The following is a 13,621-nucleotide window of genomic DNA, read 5'->3' as shown; positions in this document are numbered from 1 at the left end:
AGACTCAACCAATAAATTCCTAACTCAAAAGATTAAAGACATTTATGTACAACATACAAAAAGAAAAAGTCTTGCTTACATCAGAGCCCCTGTGTTTGCATAGCTTAACCAAACAGAGAATAATGTTTGAAAGACGAAGACTAACACAGACATTTTTTGCTTTTTAAAACGAAGCTCAATTACTCAAAAATGTTGCCTGCTTTGTTGGTTTTAAATGCTTTTATCTCGTTTTGATTTATGGCTGTCCCTTGTATAGAAGCAGATCTCTGCTTAGCCACCTGTAGGCAGGTGTATCTTTTTTAAGCACAGTCCCTGGAGCAGAAATTCATCCATCAACTGCTCACGTGGAGCCAGAGCATTCAGGATCCTTTATCTCTGTGACCCAGTCACTAGGTCTATTTCATAACAAATATTTAATTCTGGGCGGCAGCCATGAACAGAGAAGAGAAAGGGGAGAGAAAGCATACAAATTTGGGGTGAAAGGAAAGAAACTAATATTTATTAGGTATGTATGTAGGATCCAGAAGCAGAAGACACACTTCCCAAGCTCCTTCTTCCCCTCCACCTCTTCTCTCCTCCGTTTTCTTTTTTCTTCCTCTCCCCTTCCCTCTCCTCCCTCCCCTTCCTTTCCCATCCTCCTCTCCTCTCCAACCCTCCTCCCTCTTCCCCTCTCCCCTCCCATCCCTTCTTCTTCCCTTCCCATCCTCCTCTTCTCTCCACCCCTCCTCTCTCTTCCCCTCTCTCCCCTTCTCCCCTCCCATCCCCTCCTCACTTTGCTTTTCCTGTCCTGTCCTGTCCTGTCCTCTCCTCACTTCCCTTCCCTTCTCCTGTCTTCCCCTCCCCTCCCTTCCCCTCTCCTTCCCTTTCATTTTTAAAAAATATTTTAGAAAAATTAAATATGACTGTCAACAAATTACCAAATTTCATAATAATAATACTAAAAATATTATTAGTATTATTAGTATTCCTAAAAGATAGACTCATTAAGTCCCGGCTATTGCCTTAAAACAATCTAGTTACTACATAACACCAACTTACATGCATGGTAAGAGTGTTTTTCTGTTATATTTCCATCATTTACATTTTAAACACTCTCCTTCAAAATACATGGCCTAGAAGACACTGTGAATTCTATTGGACAGATCTGTAAATGAGTGTTGTAAAAGTCTGGGGAATAAAGCACTGGGTCGCCCCCAATGTTGCTCTTGAATATGATCCAGGTCCTGTCTGTTCATGAGGATACGTTTTGCCTTTTGGAATCAAGGGACCTTCCCTTCTTTGTCATATAATTTAAATGCTTTATAAAGATGCATGCCAATAAAATAAAATGGAACATTATCTAGATAATTTCTGAATACTTTCATTGACAAAGCATTATAAGGATGCTAAGTGCTGATGTGAAGGTGTGAGGCATGCTGATGAAGTAGCAGGAGAAGGCTGGTGTCACCTTGGCACAATGACTTTAAAGTCATAACCCAGAATAACCCAGGTGTGATTCTGAAGGTTTGCAGCAGCCAGCAAGATTGTTCGAGGGAAAGCAGCTTCTTGGCATTACCAAGTTTGAGAACAAAACATGTATCTTGGCAGAGCTGGTTACTTCTAGTAGCTGCCATTCTCGGGTACCATTTAGCATCTTCAGCTTTTCACTATCAATGCTTCCTGGGACCCTCTAGTCTACCCATGCTTTCTACACACGGGAATTTCTCAAGGACCTCTGCTCATTATCCTCACCACATATAAGAGATTGTATGTATTCTGTGTTAACAGAAAGCAATTGCAACAGGTCTAGCAGATGATAGATTGAAAGCTCCAGTTCTTCAGTAATCAAGATCAGTGAAATTGGGGCTTAAACAAATAGAATATTCCTCTGTAAAGTAGGTATGGCAGTGGGAGAGGAGACGTCCTCTCTGGTATACACTACAGTTTCCATTTCCCAACCTCACATAACACACACAGGTACAAATCCTGCCATGTGTGAGTTCTATACTCTTTCCACAGGGCAGGGCTGGGAACTCTTTGATCTGTGTTGTATTCACTCATTTTGCCCAGCTCTCTCTTTTGCTTGAGGATGTTAAAACCATCCCATAGGCAGCTGAGCACAGGTGAAGGACGGCCTTGGGATTCTGTGTGTCTATCCTTTCTGAATGTATTCACCTTGACATAATGTTACCTCCCTTAAAAAGAGAAGAGCCTGCTTGGGAGATGGTTTACTAATTTTCTTTTTCTTTCCTCAGTGTACACATGCGGCTCAGCCTTCTGCAAACTTTTGGTCAAGGGAGAAAGTTCAGCGCTTGTCTGATAGGCTAGACTCCTCAAAGGTATTCTTCTCTGTCGTGACATATGGGACTGTGGATACAGCTCAGTGATAGAATACTTGCCAATCATTCTCAAGGCCTTAGGTTCTGTCTAGTCTCCTGCTAGACCGAAGGTCTCATTCTTTATTTTGAAGCTAAGTTTGATGAAAGCTTCGATAATTTTGGGTCTATAACCTCTTTTCACTCTTAAAAAAAAAAGAAGACCCCAAAGAGCTTGTGTTTACATAGGTAACATCTTTTGATATCTACTAGTATTTGTGACATGTAAAATACTTATGTAATTTATTTCAAAATTAACAACAAACCCATTATATGTTGACATGAATAATGTGCTTTTAAGTACAAGATAGGCTTTCCCTACAAATCTCAATTATTACATTAAAAAGTACAGGTACTTGAACATTTGGCTGGACAAAGATGGCTGAATTCTCTTTCTTCTGCCTGTATTCATCTGTCGTGTTTGGTTGAAGCAAATGAAGGGCCTCTTCATGCTCATGAATATAGGAAAAGGTTCTGAAATAGCACATTGTGAACTTTCCTTCTTTTGCCACAAAAGTCTAAGTTTCTTAGAGAGTAGCTGCCTTGTAACACACAAAAGACCAGGCATCCTTTTATGCTAATAAGACTTGCTCCACACAAGCAATGCATGTGTTCAGAAATATCATACTGAGTCTCATTCATATGTGTAGTTAAGCATGCAGTGAGCATATCTGATGAATGCAAGTAGTATGTTTGAAAAATAAGACATTGATTTATTAATGAAGAAGTCTTTTTTATTCTAATTGTGTTGAAAGCAAAGATAAGCCATCTTTTCTGAATTAGAATGCCTATAATGGCTGCATATGATAGATAGATAGATAGATAGATAGATAGATAGATAGATAGATAGATAGACAGACAGACAGACAGGCACATGCCTATAGTGCCAGTGTTCAGGAGGCTCAGAAAGGAGTACTTTGAGTGTAGTGCTAGTTTGGGCTGCACATTAAGTTTGAGGCCGTGATGGGCTGCATAGAGAAGCCCTACCTCAAACAAAACAAAAGTCAAAACAAACCCAGAATATCTTAACTGAGCTTCAGTGGACACAGTCCATCTATTCCTTAACTCTCACCCCATATTTGCAGAATCCTCCTAGGTCTATTCTCTATGAATTCACTAAGTGACTTTAAGAGATGGAGGATACTCAAACAAGCTGTATTACTTAACACAAAGACAGTCCTCTGAGGCTTTGCTTAGTTTCTCCCTCTCTCTCTGCCTGAATCAGATTTTGTCAGTGCTTTATTGCCTGAAATGAGATGCGGAGACAGATGGACAGAGCCAAAGCTTCCTTAACCTGGTCACCTTGCTCTCCTAATAGCTTATACAATGTCAGGGCAAAGCATTCAGAACTCAACACTGAGCCTGGCTCTGGTTTGGACAGAGCATCTTGATGTGTAGTGGGGACAGGGAAAAGAATGGCCTCCTCATATGAATGAGGGATTTAGCGGGATCATGAATGGTGCCCAGAAGACGTTGCAGGTGAATACATACTCTAGTAAACATCCTCATCTTTCATATGTGCTTCTCTCTGTGTGAGGCAGCTGCTTTCTGAGCGCAACACAATGTGGGTTGGCCAGGTGACATTTTCATTCTCCTTCTGGTATTTACCCACCTTCTTGTTGTTGGACTATTGTTTCCAACCTGTATGACTGTAAATGTGCATCTCTATTAGGGCTCAGAGTTTAGTTAGTCCAACCTGGAAGCATGAAGCTGTAGGAAGAGAAATTTATTAACAATGTACCTGCCCCACATCTAAACATTGACATTTCCTGCCTTGTGTCACGGAAAACCCCAAACTCTGAGTCTCAGCACAGAGAGTCCTGCTGATTTGATTCCATCTATCCAAGTCCATGGGACATTAGTTCAGTACAGTTGCTTCTCATAGGAAGGCTTTGGTAAAGAACTTGCTGGGTTTATCAACTGCATACACTTAGCCTAAGGCCTCCCAGTGCTTTTTCAGCAGATCTGAGGCCATCTTTCCTCTTCTAAAGACTCCATAGGCTTCACTCAATTTTCCTTGTGGACTTTATTCCCCGTGTGGTCTGTTTCTAGAAAAGTAATCTCTGTTCATATGCTTTCGGTCTCCAGGGACTGTGCCTGTAACTTACCTGAAGAGGAACTGGTGGACAAGTCGTCAGCAAACAACTGAGGAATCCTGCCATGACCTATCAGCTCTCTGCTGCCTCCCAACTATTGCAGCCTTGGGAGAGGCACATTCACTTGGAAATGTAATGAACAAACATTCATTTACTTTGGAGTCAGGCCAAAGAGTTAAAGCCAATGTCATTTGTAGTCACAATAATTTTAACTTCGGACCCATGAAGATCTTTTCTGGTACTTTTGTGTGAATGAGAGATGCAACTTAATGCTGTTGTGCTTGGGGACATTAATTTGAGGAAGCCACTTTGGAGGCACAACTCTCTAGGGTAAAGAAGAAATAGCTTCCTGTCTTCCTATGCAGGAATCTGCTTAAATAGACAATTTTACCTTAACGCTTAGAGTTCATGTCCTCAGTGCACTTGGGTCCATATGTTCAAAGTGGCTTGGAAAATAATTTATCAGTAGTTAACATCCCTTCCTCATCAGCTGTTTCCAGGAAAAAGAGCTAACGTTGAGCAATGGAAGTTGGGCTGCATCTGAAAGGTTGTTTTTGCTGTGTGTTTCTGAGAAAGGGCAAATTGTCAACACCACTGTCCCAGAGAGTGCTGATCGATAAGTGCTTCATAGGAAGAGAACTTCCACAAGAGGTGAAGCCAGGACAGCTTGAACTGGAGTTAACTTTGGGAAGTCTTTGGGTGAACTATAAGAATGGGGGTGGCCCTGCTTCATTCCTCATGTGTACTCGTGTGCTAGAGACCATCTATTTGCTAAGAAACAAGGTTGAGAACTTTGTTTGGGCAAGGAGTCCATGAGGCATACTTCTGTTCCAACCTTAAGTGTCAGAGAGGAGAGCAAGGAAGGATTCTGGGAAGAGTTAGGTTCTACATTGAGTCCTGAAGGATGCATTTCAGTCAATGCATCAGTCAATCTCCTGGACCAATGTCCCCTAAAGAACATCAAGAAGCAAAGATATAGGCTGGGCATGGTGGCGCACTCCTTCAATCCCAGCACTCAGGAGATAAGAAGAGGAAGAAGGAGGAGGAAGACAAGGAGGAAGAAGGCAAGAATGCAGAGGAAGGGATGGAGAAGAAGGAGGAGAAGGAGGAAGAACAGGAAAAGAAGGAAGAAAGGAAGGAAGTAACAAAGGTATAGGGACAATAAATTTATTTAGAATATTAATTTAGGAAGCACCAGAAGGAGGTGGGAAGTAGGGATGGGAAGGGAGGGGGAAGAAAGAGAGAAAAAAGAGAGGCTAAGAGAGGCTGGAAGAGGCAATAGAAGGGAAGGGAGATGATAGGAAGGGGGAGAGAGGAAGAGGAAAGTAGGCAGGAGTGGAGGGAAGGAGAGGGAGGGCAAGTCAGCCAGAGGAGGGCTTGTCCATCAAGGACCCACTGTGGATGACCTGGACGTTGTCCTTCTGGGGGCCTTTAGGAGTATCTTTGCCAAACTTCACTTCCCAATGAGAGGGAAGTAGTAGGCTCTGTCCCATCCCCTTTCCCTCTGATTAGCTACCAATCTACATTGTTCCTAAGATACTATTTTCTGAAATCCATATGTGTACCTCAAACAGGCCCAGCTCTGAAGAGAAGTGTCAGTGAAGGTGTGAGTATCAAATGGAGAGGTGATACTGTGCCAGCTCCAAGCTTTTCAGTGTCCTAGCCCTTCCTTATCATTGTGGTACTAGTCCTGAGACTCAAGGTATGGCCACTCCCACAATGATGATGATGATGATGATGATGATGGTGGTGGTGGTGGTGGTGGTGGTGGTGGTGGTGGTGGTGGTGTGTGTGTGTGTGTGTGTGTGTGTGTGTGTCTAAATTGGGCTTGTCTTCTCTAACATGGAGTGTTAGAAATGCATCTTTTCACTTGATGGCACCAAAACTTCCTCTGAACTTGCACACTTTACCACCTTTGGCAAAGAAGAAACAGCCAATTTCCATGTGGCTGAGTAAATTTAGTAGAAGGCATAGCAGTTTTTCTTTTATGTGAGTCTAGGATTTAGTGGATCACACTACTTGACCAGAAAGGAAAGCCCTTGTTCTCTCAGCATTATCATGCTGAGCTAGCTATGTGCAAAGTCCTTACCGGAGAGCACCAATATTAGAAGATGAAATAACACTAGGGTCACTCACTCTCCTGGCCAGGAGTTGAGCACCTTTGTTCTACTGAACTGGGGACTCTGGATCTGTAAACATCCAGTGCCACAGTCCCAGGGCCAAAGAAAGCTACTGAAGTTATGATCAGAGAACACATGTGAGCTGGCAGGGGTGGGGTGAGGCCCAGTGGCTTATCACCCTTCTTGCCCTCTCCCTGACATAGGCACTACTTCTCAAATCCCTTCTTTTCCCTCAGAAACTGGCCTGTCTGCTCGTGCTCTCCTTGACTTTCCCATCCACTTTTAACACAACTCAAAGTGATTCCTTTGCACATCTACTCTGTTGATAAGTGTGTGTCCTTGTTACACACTTTCTACAGAAGTTAGAGAAGTCCCAGCAAGGACTGGACATAGCTATGCTTTGTAAGCAGTATGGAGTCTGATCTCAGAAGAAGGATCCTAGTCATTTCCCTGGATGTGACAGATTTGTGGGAGGATTTTTACCTATTTCCTTTTGTCTGTCTGTATTTTCTATATAAAAATAATCTTTTCATAAGAACCTTTTTTTCTGTACCAGAAGGGAAAAACCCTGTAAATTATTTTTAAAACCTCAGAAGAAATTATTGCTCAGGTTTCCAAGAGCTTAGGCTCTGCTAGGCTTCTTTTTATGCAGAATAAAAACTTAAAGATTAAATTAGTCAGCCCAGTGCACATTGAAACTCTTGTTCTGTCCTAGGATGAAGTCCACTTCACTAAGTTTGGGTATGCTGTGGACATTAGAATATGTCTATAGAATTCACTACTGTGTGGGTTCCATTGCCCTGTGGACCGGAAACATCTCTGTTATTCATTTAATTCTATGTGGCTGCCCAGCACCTACTCATTCAGGTATCACTGGAGTCAGGGGCCCTTCTGTCCCAGGTAAGTAGCCCTACTCAGCCCAGTGTGGCAACCTCTGTGAACTTTCCAGTTTGGTCTATGGGTAGGCAAGGAGGAAGGATAGTGAGGCTCTCTTCTGGGCTTCAGGGACGGAACAGAGGGCCTTGGAGTCTTGGCAGGTCTAAGAACTACTAGGAACCAAGCCCAGTGGGTGGGCTAGGTGCTGATAAATAAGACTCAGAATCCAGCAGCTCCTCGCTTCTGGAACATAAGCCAAGCCTGCAGGCCTTTTCTGTGGCTCTCCGTCCGTACTTAGGACCTTTCCTTGGGATTAAATGAAACTTAAACCTGCTAAATAAACACAGGCACAAAGAAAAACCATTGGGACTCGTTCACCTGCTATCAATCATCACTGCCAGGGTGTTCCTTGTCTTGACAGCTTACTGTAGGGAGGGAGCCCTGGGCTCCCCAGAACAAAAGCAGGAGAGAAAGAAAGAAAAATAGCAATGAAGGAGGAGATTTACCCTGCAGGCTGAGGAAGGAAATTAACTGAAGAGAGACAGCAACAGGAAGACAGATCCCAAGTCAGGCCAGTGGTTGCCATGGTCAACTTCACAATGAGTTCTGTTTTCTCTGCTTACTTCACTAATAATAGTAACATTATCATCATTCTCATTATTACTGAAAAGCTTTGGGAGATGGTCAGTTGCTAAGTTGTGTGCCCAGCAAGCACAAGGACCTGAATTTGGCCCTCAAAGCTTCTGCAAAAGCCAAAAGCATGACATGTACCTATGTTTCCAGGCATAAGAGACACCTGAACGAGTAAGTGCTGGGCAGCCACATAGAGTAAAGTTCATAACAAATGTTTTGGGTCCACAGAACAAAGGATCCCACACAGTAGCGAGTTCTATAGCGCATATTCTAATGTCTAGAGCACACCCAAACTTAGTGGGGAAAGAGATACAGAACAATCCCTGGATCTCGCTGGACAGCAATTCTAGCCCAATTAGTGAAACCCAGGTTCAGTGAAAGACCCTATCTCAAAAAATAATTGGGAGAGTGATTGAGGAAGACATCACCTACACACACACACACACACACACACACACACACACACACACACACAGAGAGAGAGAGAGAGAGAGAGACAGACAGACAGAAAGAGAGAGAGACAGACAGACAGACAGACAGAGACACATACAAATATACAGGTGATTGATCTACTTAGTCTTCTCCATGGTAAACATTATACCTAATACTCCATTCATTCATTTGTTCATTCATTAATTCATTAATTTGACCACTCAGCAATGTATCTAGGCACTGGAACACAGCGGTAAAGGAGACTGAGCCCCTACAGAATCAAGAAAGCATATAACTTAAAAGTAAGTGCACGGATATAAAAATATTAGAGAATGATATGTGTGATGGAGAAGATTATGCCCACTAGGTGAGTGAGTTTGGGAGTTGGAAGGCTGCTTATGACATTCCGTAAAGGGAAGCTTATCTAGGCGCTGGCTCCAATGCTCAGCTCCGAGCAGGAGCTAAGACTGACTGGAGCAGGTGAGGTGTTTCCTAGGAAAGCGCAAAGGCCCTGTGACAAAAGCCCTGTGACAGCTTGCATGTGGCAGAGCTGAAGTCTATTAGAAGGCCCAAGCCGCCATATGTTCTACCCATGGAAATTTAGGAAATAGGAGAGTCCAGTGGTCAGGTCTGCCAAATGGAACAAAGCATTCTGAAGCCTGATTAGGACCAAATTAAAGCACGTTCTAAAGTCAAGAGCCTATTCTGTTGTTCCTATAGTCTTACGGCTTTTCCATGGATTTGACAGATGTATACAAAGATAGATACAGGTGTACTGATGGGTATACAGAAGAAATGTGTGGCCCGACCCTCACCAAGACTGGGCCATGAGTGCCTCCTCAATGCTGTAAACAAACTCAGAGGAGTCTTATGTTCAGGAATTTGATAAAGCCAGGTTATGTTGACCAAGTCTGGTGTCATCCACCATTCTAGGACAATTCTTAACTAGATCCACAGACTCAGCTCTCCACTGGCCAGAATAGTTAGTGATTCTTGCCTCCTGATCCCCTCTGTTGGTGTCCTGAGCTAGCAAGTAGGCATTCCTGGGTGTGCTATGTGTCTTCTTCCAGTTCCTAACACCTCTGCCCGGACACATCTCGTTCAAGTACTTTATGTCAGTGGCTTTCAAAAAATGGGCAAATATATAGGGATGAAATCAGGACGCAAATGACAATGAAATGGAGACTTTCCCTAGAGGGCAGATCCTTAGGAATGAGTGGAACTTACAGCAAGAGTTTGGGTTTCCCTGGGGTGGGTGACAGAGATTTAATGTGACTGAGCCTTCATTTGCTAGGGCCAGAAACAGACCCTGGCATTAGCCTTTGTGATCTCTGCCTTTTGGCTCCCAGGCAGCTGTAACACATGGCTTTCATTCTAGAATGAGCTACTCAATTAAAATCAAATATCGAACCTAATATCCCCAACTCACCCAAACTGGTATTATTTGTGCAGGCACAGCGGAAGTGGAAAGAACCCCAAATGCACACAAAGCCAGGCGAAGGTCAGCACTGATTATGTCAGGCTGGCAATTTAACACTAGCTCTGCACTTTGCAAAGCATCGACACTATTTGCCTCTTTCGAAAGTTCATATTTGAGAATAACCGACTTTGTGCATGAGTGAGATGGAAATTTGTGTCTGGAAGAGGTCTGTGTGGTGTCATTTGGACCAAGTAGCCCATAGTTTATAAGAAGAGCACATGGCTCCAACATGTGAATGCATTTATTAGACACACATATTCAATTATGAATATAACTTAATTTTTTATTTTAAACATGTTGATTACATTGTGGTATGTGTGTGTGTGTGTGTGTGTGTGTGTGTGTGTGTGTGTGTGTGTGGTGTGTGTGTGGCAGTTGGTTCTTTCCTTCTCCTGTTGAGGAGTCATGGGATTATTTTTAGGTCAGGTCACCAAGCTTGATGGCAAGCAGTTTTCCCCACTAACCCATCTTGCTGGCCCAATTTGATGTTTTAAATGGCGAGAGTATCTATTTTCTTCCTACATCCCAACTGGATTTGTTTGTGCTCTTCTTAGGGTGCAAGTCAGTTGGATATTCCAAGGAATAATGGAATCTAGAACAGACACAGGATTGTAGAGAGAACAGGGCTGCTCAAAGAGATGTAGAGGATAAATGAAGTCAGAGGTGAAATCTCTCTTTGGTGCCATTTCACCAGTAAGGTCTTTGATAGACTAACCTATGCCCAACTCTTAGGAAAACAGAAAGAAAAGAGAGACTACTTAAGAGACAGAAGCCCAGTGAGAGAAAATGAGAGAGGGCCATTTTGCCAGGAAAGTTGTACAGAAACAGGATACAGAGGGAGAACAAGCTAGACATAGGTGTGGACAGAACAAGCTAGAGAATGAAAAGGAGCCAGGCGATTAGAACATTATTTTCAAAGTTAGTATGAGGCTAAGCAGTGCAATTCAGGAGAAGCTGAGAGAAACCAGATCGAATCAGTCAGCTTGGAGAGGAGTTTGAGCCAAAACAGCTGAGCTGAGTCAACTATCCAGAGATCAGAAAGAACTAGCAAGGGGTGAGCTTATTCAGCAGCAAGTCTCAGAGACTGAAAACATTCTAGGCCTAGATTAGATTGTATGGAGGCTAGAAGTTTCCAGGACTAGGGCCTGAGTTAGAAGACAGAGGCAGCAAGCCTCAGAGAGGACAATTTCATCAGCAGAGTAAACGTTACTTTCATAGGCAGTATTGGGGAATTTTAAAGGATACAGCAATGGGATGTGAGGCCAGAATTTTCACCTGGGTCAAAACTGATCTGCACATGCTTCGACTCCATCTTCAGAACCACCATAAACAGAGTTTGAAAGTCTCTCTCCAACTGAAACTCAGAGCCATGCTGTACGTCACTGGAGTAGCAGGGCAGGTGGGACACTCTAGGGATGAGACTGAACACCTGGGGGAGGGACAGGGCGTGTGCTGTGATGGTGTGTCACAAAGAGAAGTACAGACAGAAATTTCTAGAAGACCTCGTGTTTATTTGCACTTTGTAAACCCCAGAGATGAACTACAAGTCACAGTGGTGTCAGTCATGAAGAGATGGTTATTGTTAATTGTCGACTTGACAGACTCTACAGTCTCATGAGAGGTGAACTTCTAAGCATGCTTTCAGGGAATTATCCTGATTATGTTAATTGAGGTGTGAAAGACCTGCCACATCAGTGCCTGGATTGGATCTTGATTGTACAAACAGAGAGAATTCCTGCAATGGCATGTGTATTTTGCTCTCTGCTTCCTGATTGCAGATACAATGTAAACCAGCTGTTTCAACCTTTTGCTACCTTGGCTTTCCCAGCATGATGGAGCATTCCTTGGAATTGTGAGCTCAAATAAACCTTTTCTCCCTTAAATTGCTTTTTATAGTATTTTATCACAACAACCGAAAAAGAAAACAAAACAGATGTTAAGGGAGACATTGCCTGACCAAGGGAGTAGGTGAGACCTGGAGTAAAATGGAAGACAGACTGAAAAAAAGCCAGAATACACATTCAAGTATAATTTCCTCAGTAGTGCACTAGATTTCAAGATCCATATCCAAATGACATGAGCCACACACCAGGCTTTGCAACCATGTTGTTGCCTAGGACAGTGAACACATGACAGTGGATCAGGTCCTCACCAAGGATTTTCCTTTGCAGAGTGCTCATGGCACATGAGTGAGTCTTTGCTGTCTACATTCTGAATGCCAACTGGAGGCTTGGTGATGGGAAAGCAAGTGTCATTTGTTGTGGTCCATGTCCTGATAAGCCACTCAGAGTTCCTTTCAAATGAGGGGTCTTTTGTTACATCACGATGACAAGGTTGAGTTGGCAAATGCACCTAAGGCTTAAATTTTTCCAGAATGCCCCCTGGACAGTGCCAAAGCCAACCAGGAGCCTAAGACCTGAACAACTTTCGAGGAACAGGCGATTAATTCCAGTAAACCATTTTTCTTGGAGCAACCTAAGTGCAGACTTTGCTAGGACTGAACCTTGGCCAGATCCCTCCTCTTAGCTTATCCCTCTCCTTTTCCTTTGATACCATTATTCCCCCCAGTGAACTTCATTTCATTGCTTTATTTCATGGGCAGGGAACCGACCTGAGAAAGAGACAAGAATAATGAAAATTCCTTATATAAGGCAAATGGAATGGGCCAAAGGGAGTCTTGTTGAGGCCCCTAAGCACATTTTAAAGACTTGCCTCTGTCTTTATAAACTGCTTTAAGCACCTATAGCTTAGGCTGATCAGAGGGAGCCCATCTACATTAGAGACTCCCTAATGAGACTCAATTAAACCTTGAACTTAGTAGGAGTTGATGCTTTTGTTCTGTCTGTTCACCATTTTCTTTTTGCTTTCAAACTACAGCTAGTCCAATCCTTAAACCACAGTCTTCCCTAACTATCCACTCTTTATGTTTTTACCCCTGAACTTGGCAATCAATCCTGTTTCCTTTCCTGTTAACTGATGGATAGTAGTTAAAACTGGGTAGAGTAGAAAATCTCCCCAGTGGGTTTTTAGTGAAAGAGATTCACAGAGCCAAGTTCTAGCTCATAGATACTTGAAGATTGAGATTCAAGCCCCTGTTTTTCGACGTGAGGTCCTGAACACCAAACAGAGTCCTTAACCAGATGAAGATTCATTTGGATCATCACACTCAACTTGAGGCCTTACATGGGTAACACACCTGGCTTACCTCTTAAAAATATACCAAGGCCTCAAAACAGGTGAGTTATTGAGAAAATGGCTCCTCAGGTGGTATAGATTTTCTTTCATCCCTGCAGACTATCTTTGCTATTATTAATCTGTGCTTACATTTCTCCTATTGCTCACATGTGTTGAATCCTAGGTCATGTGGGGCACACTTCTCTAAGGCACAGGTGGAGCAGAACTTGTTTTTGAGTGTCTCTGAAGAGAAGCAGGCTGAGATATGCTTTGCCTTTTACCCTGAGCATCAAGGGGTGGGAGACATTTAAAAGAACTGTGTTAAAGCCATGGAAGACAGAAGACAATTTCTAAGCTGACAGGCCACCAGGATGGCATAACCCAATGATACAGTCATTACTTGCCTATGAGAACAAAGAACAGTTTCCCCTTAAAGAATGTCAAGGGGTCAGAAGG

The 13,621-nt window shown here is 43.0% G+C and overlaps 1 protein-coding gene across 8 annotated transcripts in view; it reads left to right on the top strand.

Moving 5' to 3' along the window:
* Positions 1-5,727, top strand: part of LOC120101725 (uncharacterized) — a 98,037-nt gene extending 92,310 nt beyond the window's left edge. For 4 of the 8 annotated variants that reach the window (XR_015684657.1, XR_015684659.1, XR_015684666.1 and 1 more), the window contains 2 exons: positions 2,235-2,318; positions 4,443-5,727. The gene's annotated coding sequence lies outside the window, so the exon portion shown is untranslated. The remainder of the gene's footprint in view (positions 1-2,234; positions 2,319-4,442) is intronic. The other 4 variants (XR_015684658.1, XR_015684656.1, XR_015684670.1 and 1 more) reach the window with 1 other exon arrangement.
* Positions 5,728-13,621: the final 7,894 nt, after the last annotated feature.

This window comes from Rattus norvegicus, chromosome 3 (assembly GCF_021556685.1).
Source record: "Rattus norvegicus strain SHRSP/BbbUtx chromosome 3, alternate assembly SHRSP_T2T, whole genome shotgun sequence".
In the NCBI taxonomy this organism is placed as follows: domain Eukaryota; kingdom Metazoa; phylum Chordata; class Mammalia; order Rodentia; family Muridae; genus Rattus; species Rattus norvegicus.
This window is presented reverse-complemented; position numbering and strand designations above follow the sequence as displayed.